Source organism: Lathyrus oleraceus, chromosome 4, assembly GCF_024323335.1.
Source record: "Lathyrus oleraceus cultivar Zhongwan6 chromosome 4, CAAS_Psat_ZW6_1.0, whole genome shotgun sequence".
In the NCBI taxonomy this organism is placed as follows: Eukaryota; Viridiplantae; Streptophyta; class Magnoliopsida; order Fabales; family Fabaceae; genus Lathyrus; species Lathyrus oleraceus.
In genome coordinates this window covers 47,832,086-47,843,860 of record NC_066582.1, presented here as the reverse complement: position 1 = coordinate 47,843,860, position 11,775 = coordinate 47,832,086, and positions in this window count along the sequence as shown.

Sequence of the window (11,775 nt, the reverse complement as noted above, 5' to 3'; positions counted from 1 at the left end):
AGTCTTCCTTCAATAGGCGGAGATAGAATCGGAGGCTCAAGTAGATATTCTTTGATACTATCAAAAGCTTTTTGGTAATCTTCGGTCCAGTCAGAAGACTAATCTTTCTGAAGAAGCTTGAAAATAGGCGCACATGTGGCAGTCATATGCGATATAAACCTTGAGATTTAATTCAAGCGGCCGAGAAAACCTCTGACTTGCTTCTCAGTTTTGGGCGTAGGCATTTCTTGTATTGCTTTGACCTTGGCAGGATCAACTTCAATACCCTTCTCATTGACAATAAAGCCCAACAACTCACCAGAACGAACACCAAAAATACACTTATTGGGACTCAAACGGAGTTTATACTTCCTTAAATGCTGGAATAACTTCAACAAATGCTCAACATATTCTTCTTCATCACTTGATTTGGCAATCATATCATCAACATAAACCTCAATCTCTTTATGCATCAAATCATGAAAAAGAGTGGTCACAACTCTCTAGTATGTTGCACCAGCATTCTTTAAACCGAAAGGTATCACTCTATAATAGAATGTTCCCCAGGGTGTAATGAATATGGTCTTCTCCATATCTTCAGGTGCCATCTTGATCCAATTATAACTGAAAAATATTTCCATAAACGAAAAGACTTTGAATTTAGTTGTATTGTCTACCAACATATCAATGCGTGGAAGAGGAAAACCATCTTTTGAACCAACCTTGTTCAAATCTCTATAATCAACACACATGCAGACTTTTCCACCCTTCTTAGAAACAAGCACAATATTAGGCACCCACTGTGGATATTCAAAGGTTACAAGAAAACCAACATCAATATGCTTTTGCACTTCCTTTTTTATCTTCATTATCATATAGGGATGCGTTCTTCTCAACTTCTGCTTGACCGACGGGCATTCTGACTTCAACGGCAATCTATGCTCCACAATCTCATAATCCAACCCAGGCATGTTTTGATAGGACCAAGAAAACACATCAAAATACTCTCGAAGAAGATCAATCAACCCTTTCTTAGCTTCTGGACACAATTGAGACCCTATCTTGACTTCCTTCACATCATCCTCGGAACCCAATTTGACCAGTTCAATCTGCTCTTCAAACGACTGAATGGCTTTTTCCTCGTGCTCAATCAAACAAGATAATTCCTCAGATACTTCTTCATCATCAATCTCTTCCTCAGCTTCAAACACAGGGAAATCAAAGTTTGGAGAGGAAGTAGGATCATTGTATTCAATTGGTTTGAGAACCAACCTGCATAATGATTTGATATTTTGATTTTAGAGAAGTGGAGTGCGAACAAATATTATGCAGTTGGAAAATTATTATTTATTTATGTTTTTTGTGATTACCATTTTTAGAAAAAGCAAAAAGCAAAAATAAAATATCATAGATGTGGATGAAAAAAATTGTATTTTATTGATGATAATAGTAAAATACCCAACAATGTTCACTTCCCCCTTAGGAATAAGAGAAATATTTTTATTAAAATAATAAAAAACAAATTACTTAGAACGGTGAATGACAATAGGAACATCAACAACAACCCAATTGTTGCAAGTCCGGCCATGCGTCACAAAGTTGGCACAAGCTTCGTCTTCATCACCATTATTTTCAATAATGGTAGCTGAGTGTTAATCATTCCCATGAATGAACCCTCCACTACAAAATATTGGTTGCATAACTTCGACTTTGGCATTGAACGACCCTGGTTGAAATCCTAATCTGACTTTGTTCTTGTTCTCGACGACCTCTACAACACGACCCCATTTGTCAATGCTGCCAGTTTGAATAGCCTTTTGCGCATATTTTAAAGAAGACATGGGTTCCCTAGTTTTCTTTATTTCATCAGCAATAGATAAGGCTTGGAACAACGTTCCAACCTCCTCCTCAGCATCAACGTACGTGAAAGATGATAAATGGCTTACCAATAATGCCTTCTCTCCACAAACAACGACAACCTTTTCGTTCTTCACAAATTTCAGCTTTTGGTGTAGAGTAGACGTCACTGATCCGACTTCATGAATCCATGGCTTTCCTAACAAGCAACTATAGGTCGGGTGGATATCCATTACCTGAAAAGTAATTTGGAAATCACTCGTACCTATCTTTACTGGAAGGTCCACTTCACCAATGACAATTTTACGAGAACAATCAAACGCTTTAACAATTACGCCATTATACCTCATTGGGGCGCCTTGATAAGAGAGTCTTGACAAAGTTGATTTTGGCAACACATTCAAAGATGAGCCAGTGTTAAACAACACATTGGACATAACGTCCTCCTTGCAATTTATAGAAATATGCAGTGCCAAATTGTGATTTCTGCCTTCCTTAGGAAGCTCTTCATCACAAAAACTCAGATTATTACAAGAATTAATGTTAGCAACTATGTGGTCAAACTGTTTCGCGGTCACATCATGCTCAACATAAGCATGTTCTAGCACTTTCTGCAATGCCTCCCTATGTGCTTCAGAATTCATCAACACTGACAACACGGAGATCTTTGATGGAGTATGGAGTAGCTGCTCTACAACATTGAATTCACTTCTTTTGATCAGCTTTAGCATCTCATCATCATCGCTAGTCATCAACTTGCTGGACTCACCAGACTGACATGTTGGAGCATTAAGTAGATTCATGACTGGAATCTCTTCCTTCTTACTTGCTACAACATCTTCTACTTCTTTTGGAAATACTGGACCGAGCACACGACCGCTACGGGTTACCTTTGCTATATCTGCAATATTCACTACTGAATCTGCGACTGGTAGAGGAACATCCTGACTATTTCCAATCATAGTGGAATTATATTGATATGGCATAGCTTTATCGGATGAGTAGGGGACAGGGTCCGCTAACCGTATGACCAACGGCGATACCGATCTATTGACATTATTGCTGCTACTACTATCAAACTGAATGACTACTCGCTCAAGGGTTTTGAACACTAGCACAATTACATTCACATCATCTCCCATATCCCTTGACTGTTTAATCTGGATTACATTCTTATCCATCAACTTCTGGATATCCCTCTTGACGACCATACACCCACGGGGCTTCACACTACAGATTGGACAACCATCATGGTTATGTTCACAGTCACTGATTAAACACAAAGTCTTATGCATCTCCACCAGAGATCTTTGAATACATCTCATATCAAAAACTCAAAAATTCCCTGGACAACCGTCCACCATGTTTATAGAAACGTTACCATGAAAAGGTACGTTCGACGCTCTGTCCTCAAAGGATACCATACCACTCTTCACAAGCTTTTGAACTTCATACTTTAGTGGATAGCAGTTCTCTATACCATGGTAGTGGCTCAGAAATTTGTGGAGTATTTCTTGGCTGAATAAAATTTTTAAGGACCAATGACGGGTACAATTATGCATAAGTCATAGGAATAGGGTTAAAGGAGACCTTCTTCCTCTCAAAGTTTTGTTGGTGATTATTGTTGTTGTTGTAGTTGGTTATTCGTTGCGGTTATTGATGTTGTTGTTATTGAATTGGAATTGATTGATTGTTGGAATTGTTGGAAAAAATCGAAATTACTAAGGAAACTTGATGTTGATATTGACGGGGTTGAGAACTCTTTCTAACATGAGGCCTCATCTGCCTCCCCACTGACACTGAATTAGTTTCTCCCTCCTTCCTCTTGGAGAAACTCCCACCATATTTCTTGTTGGATGATGCTTCTTCTTTAGATAAACGTCCTTCACAGGCTCCTTCTTCTATCCTCATCCCCATGTTTACCATTTCGGTAAAGTCATTGGGAGCACTCATAATCATACTTTCGTAATAAAACGAACTCAACATCTTCAAGAAGATATTTGTCATCTCTTTCACTTTAAGAGGTGGAATTATCTAGGCAACCAGTTCTCTCCATCTCTGGGCATACTCTTTAAATGTCTCCTTATCTTTTTGAGACATAGACCTCAACTGGTCTCTATCAGGCGCCATATCCATGTTGTACTTATACTGCTTGACAAAATCCTCGCATAAGTCATTGAAAGTATGGATGCTTGCGTTGTCCAAACCCATATACCACCTCAAGGCATCTCCAGCCAAATTATCTTGGAAATAGTGAATCAACAACTGATCATTATCGGTTTGAGTAGATATTTTTCTGGCATACATCACAATATGGCTTAGTGGACAAGTATTCCCTTTGTACTTTTCAAAGTCGGGGACCTTGAATTTCACAGGGATCTTAACATTGGTAGATAGTGTCCTCAACATGAGGAAGAGTGTAAACGACCGAAGGTGGCACTGACATGACTGGATTAGATGCCAGCAGAGAAATAAAGGTGGACACATACCCTTCAGGCATAAAATTTGATGATATTCCCCAAGGGAACTTGTAAGACCCCAATTTTGACCCTAAGATCCCTCATGCAATTTCATCATAAGCATTAGCATTGGGATCATACCTTGGCATCCTCCTTACCCCTCCTTCATTGGGTTTGTTTTGGGGAGAAATCACCAAGCACTTTGTGATTGTATCATACTTGTATATTATCATTTTTACTAACCAAAATACCAAAAATATGTCTTTGCATTTGCCTAACTCTTTTGTAGGTAGGGCATGATCTCCATTGATTCATCAAGTTCATATATAGGGTTTGAAACCCTCATGATAAAGAGCACAACCATTAATTGATCCAAGAATGGTTATAAGCATCATATATGAGTCCCGTTGATCTCTACATGTTATATTGATCAAGTTTTCTTCAAGAGTTTGGGGGTGATTTGCCTTGGAAACCCTAGTTTGACTGGGTATCTTGAGTAACTTCTCCAACAAGCTATCTCACCAATTGATCAAATTTATCAAGGGACACTTCAAAGTTCATCATCTTATGCATATATGATCTACCATGAGCCAAGAAAGGCAAGAGAATTGAATGTTAGCAAGTTGGTTGATGGTGGTTGGCCAAATGAATTAATCTGATCAAAACTGGGTCTCCCTAGACCATATCTCCTATAATTTTCACCATATGAAAATTATTACAAGAGAAACATTACTCTAGATGATATTCCAAACAACTTTCATGTTGGGACCTAGAGCTATTTTTGCTTGGAAAATCATTTTCTATGTAGAAACATTATAGGTCATTTTGTCTAAACCCTAATTTGAAAGTCAACTTCCCTAGGCCATAACTTGATCAATTTTTATGATATGAAATATTTCCAAGTTTCACAATAAAATTAAATGTGTCTACATCAACTTTTATGTTTGGAGTAAAAGCTAATTCAACTTTTTTGAGCATGTGATATGAGGTTACATTATAGGTCACTTTTGACCTATACCATTGAGCAAGTGATTTTTCCAAAATTCAAAAATGCATAACTCTATCATTTAAAATCCAAATGACATGAAATTGGTGACCATTTTTAAGGTCTTTTAAATAGATACAACTTTGATGAATACACTTTTCTCATTTGAAGCTCACATAAAAAGTTAAGCAAGGTGGAATATTGAGATATATGGCTTGACACTTAGAAAACATTTCAACATGTTGAAATTTCCAAACTTCCACCTCAAAATTCTTCATGTTTCAAGATCCAAATGGAAAAGTGTTGAACATGAAAGTTGTTCCTCTTGATTTATGGTACTCCATGGGAATCACTTGCTCGTATCAAATGCGTATGAATGTTTATTTATCTGCAAGTTACTTACGGGCACTTGTGCCTACGTATCCTCATACGTGCAATAAGGAAGTCAAAGCTTCGTAGTTCGACTCAAAAATGGAGTATTTGTTTGGTTATTTTTATTGAATAATATTGACGTTTGCATGCTACTATTCACTTGCTTGTATACTCTGTCATGGGAGTAGAAAGTACTTGCTTGTTTGCGCTAAAGTGGATACGCTTGGTTCGCACTCTAGTAATTAAACATTACTTGCTCACACATGGAGGCTTAAGCTTCATTCATGGTAGAACGGATGTAACATGTCCTTATTGAAAGGTTTTGAAGAGAGATCCCTAAGGCAAAAGATGATTTGATTTGTTAGGGTTGATTTTATGTACGGAGACAAGCATCAAAACCTTGGCTAGATACAGTCAACGGTCCAATAACTCGGGAGTTGAGAGGACAATGTTGTTCTAACCACCTTTTTTCATCCAAAAAAGAGATTTGAATTGTGAAAAGAGTTTGACAATTCTAATCATTGGTACTTAGAAGGAGACAAGTCTCTGACCCTTAACTAAGTACAGTCAATAATCAGAGTACTTGGGAATCGAGAGGACCATGGAGTCCTAACTACTCTTTTTCTCCCTCATAGCACCTAGATCTAACTTGTTTGAATCATTAGATGTTTTAAGGGGGAAAGTCAAGTGTCGGGTCCTCAGGCTAGGTACGACCGACAACCCAATAACTTAAATGTTGTGTACAAACACGTACACCCTATTTGGCATTCCAATTTGTTATGAAAATGGTTTTAAAAAAGGTACTTGATGTTGGATCAAGCATTTGAATTTATTATGAGAAATAGTGAGTGAAGAATGGAGGTGAGAGACAGAATGAAGTTGAGAAGATAACGGAGAAGGGATGATATAATGGATCTTGGAGTGGAATGAGAATACTTGATGTTGGATCAAGTATTCACGTTGCAATGGTGTGAGTTTTATTCGGAAAACAACTTGATGTTGAATCAAGTACATTTTGTTTCTTTTGAAATGTTTTATTTATCATTTTGTATTTTATCTTGGTTATTAACATGCATAGTGGACTATCTAGAAAGCAATAAATCTAAGCTATTACATGACTAGGGGGTGGGGGAACATTTAACCCCAATGGGGGGATCCACACAATACAACATAAGAGAATGAAAAGAAAATACAAGTTACAAACTATTACACTATGTACCATGCCTAAAGCATACAAGTGGCATGGTACTTCAAACAATACAAAGCTATTAAGCGAGAATGAAATAGTTAGAAGCATGGCTAGCTAAGAGTGAGATTATCTCAAAATCACATGCGGAAATACAAAAAGATAAACGAGTTAGCATGAGATCAAATCAAATGAATGAGAATGATGCAACGATATGTAAGTAGCTACAATGGTTAGAATCGATTCAAAAGGTAATCGATTAATCAATGAAAAATAATCAAAGATCTATCCCATGATCATGGAAAATGCAATTAGACATACAAAGTATTCATCACCTAAATTGAGATGGGATTTTCAATTTACAATACGATCATAAACCAACAAATTGATTAAATGGACAATTAAAGTGACCATTAATTCTAAAGGTTAAGTCTACCTAAACATGAATTAGGATCAAAATCAATCAAATGAGAAATTCTTAATCCAAATTACAACTTGAATTCTAAACTAAATGATCACACAAATCGTCATACGAAAGTCAAATTTAATGAAAATTAACCTAAGATCTAATCATGATAAAATAAAATAAAATGGATTGACCAAAATCGAATGGCCAATTATACTAATCATGGTAAAGTCAATTACAATTGAATTAATCTAAAAAATCCTAAAATCAAGATTAACTCTATCATTTAAAATCAAATGACATGAAATTGGTGACCATTTTTAAGGTCTTTTAAATAGATACAACTTTGATGAATACACTTTTCTCATTTGAAGCTCACATAAAAAGTTAAGCAAGGTGGAATATTGAGATATATGGCTTGACACTTAGAAAACGTTTCAACATGTTGAAATTTCCAAACTTCCACCTTAAAATTCTTCATGTTCCAAGATCCAAATGGAAAAGTGTTGAACATGAAAGTTGTTCCTCTTGATCTAACCTTTCCAAAAAGTCCATTTTCATCCATTTTGGACAAGAATTGTTAGGGTTGTGCATGGCTGGAACATTGCATCATCATTTGGCAAAGATCAAACTTCAAGCTTCCGTATACATTTGCCTTGCATCCCAAGTTGATTTCAGATTTGCTCACACTCAATTATGGACCAAATGGATTGATCTCATGGGTGTAACACCTCAAAATTTGCCCTCCTCTCTTGGGACTAGCTTAGCATATTGCATTTCATTTTGTAGGGCATTAGGCATTTGCATATTGCATATCCTGAGAGAATAAGCAAGTCATCCTCCTAGGTCTTTCTCAGAAGATGAAGAGGTTAAGAGATGCAAGCCTGAGGGTCTCATAAATTGATCACTAATCATCTGAGGTTTGTGCTTCAATTAGGGTTTTTGGTTCCTCAAGGAGGTTGAGTATTATCTTGGTTGAGATGGTACCTCATCATCATCATGGTTCATTATTTCTGATCAGATTCCTTGAGATTAGGGTTTTGACCTCTGGTCAACCCTAATCAGTTGCATTCTACCAGTCAGGGTTTTTCAAGGAGATAAGGTCTTTATTGAGATGGAGATCATCATATGATTTTATTGAGCTTGTAAAAGCTAGGGTTTCATTTTGGAGTTATTTCATCAAGGGTTGAAGGCTCAGAACTCATCAGTGCATGTGCAAGTCATCTGAGGCCCACAAAAGTCAACAGAAGTCAACTGCAAAGTGAACTGTGGATTTGGAGGTGGGAAGTGGTTAGAGAGGCTTCATTCATGTTCAAACAAGTCTCATTTGACATTTTAAACATCAACATTGAAGAATTTGAGGTCAGATCAAGACTTTCCAAAAATAGCAGGTGACCTGTAATTTGAACTTTCCAAAAATGGAAAGGTTTTGGACCAACTTCAACTCAAGATTACATCATCAATAAAGATTCAAATGAAATTTTGTCCAACATGAAAATTGAATAGCTTTCTCTCCCATTTCCAAAAAGTCCAAGATCATGAATTTCTCATATGTGGTTGAGGAGTTATGGACCAATCATGGCAAAGTGTGTTTCAAAGTTCAAATGGACATAACTTTTTAACCAAAACTCCAAAATGAGTGGTTCTTTTTGCATTTTGATCCTTATAACATGTAGTTTTCAAGCATACCATTACATAACATGAAATCTCATTGCATGATCATTGGTTCACTCATGAAGAGTTTTGAAGGAAATTTCATAAAACTATTTTTGATTGATCATGAGCATACAACATCACTTCCAAAGTTTGCATGGGCTTGTTTTAAATGGTTTTGGGCCAGAAATATGCACTGTTCACGTGCATGGCATGCATGGGAGGTGAAAACCTAATTTTGCACTTACACCACATAATTGATTAATCACATTGGCATTAAGCTTAAACAGGATTAAAACCTCATTAGCATGGCATATATATACTTAATCATAACTGTTTTCCATCATGAGCAACATTTCAGATCTAGAATCACAAAATTCTCAAAAAAATTCTCTCAAACTTTTTCCAAATTTCTTCAAACAAAAGCATCCTCTATTGATCAATTCATCATCCTGAAGTATTGTTGAGAAGGTTTGGACGTGGAATCAAGAGAAATCGTGGCATATTGAGTTGGATTTGAAGCTTGAAGGTTTCATGGCAGTTGAAGATTAAGCTGGTTTCGTGCATCCTTGAGCTTCAATTTCATCATCATTCACCTCACTAAGCATATTGGAAGAGTTCTGGAGCATCACAAGCCTTGAAGCAAGCTGAATCCAGTTCTGCTCATCAAGAAGGTGAGTTTTCGAGTTCTTTAATCTTACAAATTATTATGATAATCATGTAGATCATTGAATGGTGATGATTCTGGTACAAATTTGGAGTGAATTGGTGCACTATACACGAAGTTATGCATGTTTAAAGTTTTGATGTTGATTTTTATTTCCTTCGATCTGAGCGTGTATTGATGTTTTTGCATGAATTAATTGATGATCTTGCATGAGCATGGAAGGACGAGTTGATTGATATAGGTTTTGTTAGATTCTGGAACATTTTTTATTTTCTGGAAATTTTCATATGAAGATCTTCATGATTTTCATCATCCATGCATGAAGATCATCATTTCCAGAACTGGCTAGGACTCTACTTCCATTTAGCTACGAAAATCTTGTTTAGCTACGAAAATTCAAAAAGCGCGCCAGGCTTAGGGTTAGATTCAAAACTGTGTCGTTTTGGGTGTGGCGCGCTGGATATTCAAATTTGGCACCGGATCGAACCTGAGCGAGGGACTTATTTCAAATTGCCTTGCCTTTATTTCATTTTTTCCACAATATTCCATGTTTGGCTCCACTATAAAAGGAGGCCTCATTACAATGCTCCAACACAAAAAAAAACTTCCATCATAAAGCAAGAAATAACATCAAATCATTATTGCCCTCTTTTCACATTTTTACTCAAGGAAGCTAGAGGGATCATTATTTCTCATCTAGAAGTGCTTTTGAAGGTGCAACGGATACACTCCGTTAGGTAAAGAAAGTGCATTTTGAACTCCCTCATAAGAGCATCATTTTCACACATTCCTATTACCATTATGTTTTTTTAAACATGAACTCCCTCATAAAAAGATCATTTATTTTGTTATTTAGTTTTTAATTTTATATTAAAAAATCCAAAAAAAAACTTTATTATTTATTCCTTTTTATTTTTTCATTTAAGTATGCTTTGATTCAATTTTTCCCATGGTTAATTTGCTCCCATTTTGATCCATATGTGTTGAACACCTTGATTATACTTGGACTTGGACTTGATGATAACTTGTTTATTTGATTTGTGCTTGAAGTACATGGATGTTTATGATTGATGACTTGCTTTGAAACCCTAACGTATGAACCTTAGAGGTATGAACCCTAATGACTTTAACTCTTGTATGAGTTAAACTTTTGTCATAAAAGGATACTTTTATGTGCTTTGAACTTACTCTTAAATATTGCTTTAATCTTGATGCATGACATAATCGTTTAAGGTTTAACATGCTTGTATGCATGACATATTGTTAATCCATGATATTTCTTGCATGATACTTGTGCTTATGTTTCGATCCAAGGGAAAGAGATTATAGTTGACTTATTTTCATGTGCATATTCATTGTGTGCGTTTGTAGCTTCCTTTATCCACCTTGTGCCCGTTAGCCCCTTCTAAACCCTAGTCCAATCTTAGGATTTTTCAAACTTGAACTTCTTTCATAAAAAAACCTTGACTTTAGGTCATTGAATTTTCAAACTTTCTTTCTTCATAAATGCTTCAAAAATACTTTAAGCATATCAAACTCTTTCTATAAGACTAAAAAACACAAATCTCATTCAAAACTTTTGCCACTTGGCTTTTTCATTTTAAACTCTTTCTCAAAAGATACTAGACATGAATCATCTTTATAGTTGAGATATAAATCTCCTATCCCATAGTAATGATTGAAATTGATGTTGATTCTTTTTCATATGAAGGAGTTAGTGGCATACTTGTAGATTCTATATCCAAGTTGGAGTCCTTCCTTCATAATGATGCAAAGATCCATCTTCTAATATTTGTGGTGGTTTAGATGAGTATTCTTCTTAAGATGATAACTTCTCTCTTCTCCTAAAATAAACTAAATAAACCCTTTTATTATTAGTACACGGAACTACGAGATTTTGATCCTTCATTGGTACATAGGCACAAGACTTTATGTCTTTTCAAATCAAAAAAATAATAAAATACATTTCTCTTCTCATCTCCCAAATCTTTAGCAAACAATAATAACCAAATACAAATATCTCAAGAGGTTCATATATGATACCATAGATGATTAGGGTGCTAGTACCTTCTATTTTCATAACAACCCCCCGGACCTTCAATCTCTTTATTGCACTGTTTTGCATTGCATATTTATGGATGATTTGATCTTTTCCTTTTTCCTTGGATAAATTAAAGTTCGATGATGACGTTTTGTGTTTGCGAGTCAAGT